The sequence below is a fragment of the Amphiura filiformis genome, chromosome 19, assembly GCF_039555335.1.
Source record: "Amphiura filiformis chromosome 19, Afil_fr2py, whole genome shotgun sequence".
Lineage (NCBI taxonomy): Eukaryota > Metazoa > Echinodermata > Ophiuroidea > Amphilepidida > Amphiuridae > Amphiura > Amphiura filiformis.
The window spans coordinates 42,004,464-42,009,508 of NC_092646.1; positions in this window are offsets into that span (position 1 = coordinate 42,004,464).

Below are 5,045 nucleotides of genomic sequence, written 5' to 3' on the forward strand. Positions count from 1 at the left end.
ATTATAGTCGTCATTTACAGGCAAATTTGCAAAATATTTGGGAAATATATTGAGGGTGAATAGGTATATTATGATATGTAATATATTTTTGCGTGGAGACCCGGGACAAGGAAAGTCTACTTTGCAGCCAAATTTGACCATTGTCATCATTGTAGCGAATATAGGTAAAGTGATTATGTTATTGGTCCTGCATGTAGTAGATCATAAGTGGGCCACGAGCTTAGTCGGTATATATACTATTATATGTATAACAAGTTTGTTTGTTTGTTTGTTTGTTTGTTTGTTTGTTTGTTTGTCTGTTTGTTTGTTTGTTTGTTTGTTTGTTTGTTACCTTTGTTTGTTTTGTAGTATTTTTGTTGTTTAATCAGGGACAAGAAAGTCACTTAGGTAAATTTACGTCCATTGCGTCATTGAGGCTGCAAAATTGTTAATGACCTACATGTTGGAATCGATAGGAACGGATAGGTTTACATTATGTGCATGTGTAGCCTATGCCTATTCATGTGCAGTAAGGGTTTTGTGTGGAGGCCCGGGAAAAGGAAAGTGTACTATACAGAAACATATTGTAACCATTATTGCAGCGGTCATATTAAAAAGGTGTAGATAATTTCACGTGTATTTTGTTGTGCCTATTGAGTAATTCGTATTTATTCCCAGGGATGAACTATGTTATGGCCGTATACAATTAATGTTTCGTCCAGAGGATTTTCATGAATTGATTAGGAATAGAGTCACCCCCCCCCCCCCCGCCCCGGGCCCCGATGTAAAATTATAGCATTGTTAGTATAGTTTTCGATACTTTCCAACAGTGCTCGAGGAAAGGAGGATGCCTTTTTTTTTATGTGAGCTTATGACGGATAAAACCCCCTTGAGTACCACAAAAAGTCTTGGAAGTGATCCATGTTCTCTAATAAACTCATTTATATGTATAAAGTTTTTCTAAAGTATTCCAAAGTCTAACAAATTTTGAAAAAATGTTGAGAAATTGAGGAGGGAGGGGTCGAGAACCAAAACATTAATTTTATACGACCTAGTATTGGTAATTTTTAGCGTGGAGACCCATGACACTGCCCCTTGTCAACAGAGAACAAGCAGACCTCGCCTATCTGCTAATGTCAAAGGTTTGGTGGCTCTGAAAAGAGCCGTAAGTTCACTGAAGAGTGCAAATGGTTTGTTGGCTCTTTTCAGACTTGATTTGATCCCAGACTTGCTTTTCAGACTTGCTTTGATCCAAGTTGCAAAACGTCATGCGTATTTATATATCAATTGCGACGAGCAATTGATGGTTGGTAATGAAATTTATTGTTACATTTGCTTTGTTGCAAACAACTCAGTTCATGGGCTAAATACATATTGCTGTTATAAATGAAACCTCTTGTGGTTAGCGATGCAACTATAAATTTGACTTATAAGGATTAAAGAATTTTTAAATATTATTATCAATTACTAGGCCATCATGGTCTTAAATAACACAGAAAATGAGGCCGGTCTAAATGGTATTGATGCGTATAAGTGGTACGCCATATTCCGTTATTTTAAGCAAGCAAGCACCTGAAAGGGGTTTCAGTGAGGTTAAAGCCATACTATCCCGCAACACGCGGACATGGGTTGAAGTAAGTCATATTATTTTAACCAAAAATTTCCTAATTTTAAACAAAATGATCAAATTTGAAATGAACATGCAAAATGCATTCAAATAATTACAGTTTGGTCACTGCTTCTTGAAATTAGGCGTGATTATTTAAAATAGGGGAAAATGGTAGGCCTACCAGCAAATTTCCTTTATCGTGAAACTAACCTACATACAATGAGCTAATCGTGTGCATGAAATGGAATCATGTCAAACGGACAGTACGGCAGTATTTATATTTATGAAATGGGCATTATTAATGCTTTGCATCATGTATAAGCACTGAAGTAGACATGTTTAAAAACTTCAAACAAACTGACATTTTATTAACCATTTTTGGCACATATTATATTACATGGGCTCAGAACTGTGATATTTTGTCTATAAAAATATCACATTGTCATTTCTTGAAAATAATTCTTACAAACAAATGTAGGTCCCTAAGGCCAAAAAAGTCAAATGCGAAATGCGAAAAGTCTTGAAATGGAAAAAAACCCTTTTCGCTGCAAATTGGAATGGGAATTTACAGTGTGTTTCTCCGACAAAAAAACCCTCATATTTCTTCATATTCAAGAATATTCATATTGTTTATTTGTTGTGTAATGTGTAAATGTTTACTCCAATAGTGTTTTATATTATTTTTTGCGATTTTTCCGGGTTTTTTTTCTTTGTAAGTGAAAAAAAATCAGATTCGCACATAAGCCGTCAAAAACGAAATGCGCACACAGGAAACAAACTTGTACAGGAAACAAACTTGTTTTTTTTTTGGCCTAATACGGCCATACCGTAGTTGATTACGAATGCTGTCTACGGTAGAAAATATTCCTTATAGGCCTACTGTAAATAGTAACGATCATGAAAAAGTCGTGTTTAGAGTATAATGTCGTGAAGCTAAATTGTCAACAAAAGATTAAACATTTTACAGTTTACAGTAAACAAAATAAAGTTTTAATATAAGTCAACATGGATTTGAAGATTCAAGTTAAGAATATTATTTTCCTATACTGTTCAGAATCGGTCAAAGAAGTATTCTAGCCATACACACGCTGTTATTTACCCTTTAATTTTATTTGACTCTATGAAGTCTACTGTTACTCCTATTTAATGCTCTGCATGCCAGCCATGGGCTTCAACATAAAAAGTTTTGAGATATTTTCTCAACATACCAAGAGCTATCTGAAGAACCACGGAACCAATACTAGGCTTGTTTATACTCATTTTAATGCATCTTTCATGCTGATTCCAAATATGGTCATGAAAATTAACATTTCTGACATTTGTAAATTTAAAAAAAAATTGAAACTTGTTGTCAGCAGCCGACACCTGCGAGGATGGAGTTAAATAGTTGAGAGTTTAATATACAATTTGATTTCATACAGAAATTATCAGTATATTAACAAAACTTTTACGAATTTACTGGAAAAAGAAGCTTTTTTTCCAGTACGTATACTTTTTAACAGCATAGGCACATTTTTTCAGTGGAACAAGTCTCACATTTCCTATATCAAAATCTTTCCGTTTTAGTCAAGTCGATAATCGTGCTCAACAACTCACCAAGTCGGAAGGCTAAACTGACTTCTTAAGACGCACATCGGATGCTATTCCCACTCTATCCTATATCAGGCCTTATGGGCCTCAACTTCTCCCAATTCTAAGGTTTCCTTATCCAACATATTCTTCTATATATCCAGCTCAAGATCTCTGGCTTCAAGCGGTAGACATGATTAAGGGTTCTAGTTTTCAGGTTTTCGTGATTTGTGGGGAAGTAGTAAATTAGGAATCGCCACGTACAGTTGAGGGTTGGATTTGCGCGGATCAATGATGGTGCAGGCTGGAGAGGATAAGGCCATACATGCACTATTGCTCAGGTTTCGTAGATTAGGGTGAGACTATAGCAGTAAGTCATGTCTTCCCATGATGCATTGTTGAAATTGTGATAAATCAGATAAGATATCTTACCCTTCCCAGAATCCTTTGTAACATGATACATTGCCCCATTTCATCAAATGGCACACCTATTTCTTTGTACACGTTCTTCTTGTTTTCATGCTGAGAATAGACTGGCTAAATATGGGTCGGTCGTGAAATAAAACATAATTTGCAAGCTCTGGATGTGATCTCGTATATAGGCCCCTAGGTACCTTTTGTCATTATCGGCCCATGTTGCACTGGATAGCAGATCGGTGCAGATTATTAAAATGGAAGAAATGCATTGTGGGTAGTGATATCTTCTCTACATAGAACATTGCTATATACTGATATAAAATTTGATCGATTGATTTATTGGCCGAGCTATGAGTTTTAAAATATTGGACGAGGCATAGTCGAGTCCAATATTTTAAAACTCATTAATATTGGGCGGGCGAAAACCATCAAATTTTATCATTATCATGTGTTGGATCCAATATTTTCACACACTTGGATTCATCAAAACATAATAATGTGCTTTAATAGAACGATTGTTCATTATAACAATTATCTCCAACCCCAGTCGAAGAAATTACCTTAATTTTGTCAAAAGTACAGTATGTGTTATGCGCTGGTTAAATAGAATTAAGTAATGCATGACGGGAAAGCATGTCTCTGATGTGGTGTGAGACTGATAAGGAAATACATAACGAATAACACGTATAGGGTGATAGGGTGTGCCAAATATATAGGTGCCAGCGATTTTGTGCGAGAAAAAGGAAGATTACCAGGAGATGAGAAACTACCTGATATCAGAAAATAATAGAGAACTGGATAAGTATATAACATCAGTATAAGCAGTGGATGAGAAACTGATAACTTCCAGATATTAGCCTAACAGTTACCTGATATCAGCAGTAGATGAGAGAATGTATAGTAAATTCTCGTATATAAACTAATGATAGACTTACCTGGTGTAGTACTAGTAGATGTGGGTATTGATAAACTACCTGATATCAGCAGTAGATGTGAGCATTGATAAACTACCCTGTATCAGCAGTAGTTGGGAGTATTGATAAACTACGTGATATCAGCAGTAGATGTGGGTATTGATAAACTACGTGATATCAGCAGTAGATGTGGGTATTGATAAACTACGTGATATCAGCAGTAGATGTGAGCATTGATAAACTACCCAATATTAGCAGTAGATGTGAGTATTGATAAACTACCTGATACCAGCAGTAGATGTGGGCATTGATAAACTATCTGATATCAGCAGTAGATGTGGGTATTGATAAACTACGTGATATCAGCAGTAGATGTGGGTATTGATAAACTACGTGATATCATCAGTAGATGGGAGCATTGATAAACTACCCAATATTAGCAGTAGATGTGAGTATTGATAAACTACCTGATACCAGCAGTAGATGTGGGCATTGATAAACTACCCAATATTAGCAGTAGATGTGAGTATTGATAAACTACCTGATATCAGCGGTAG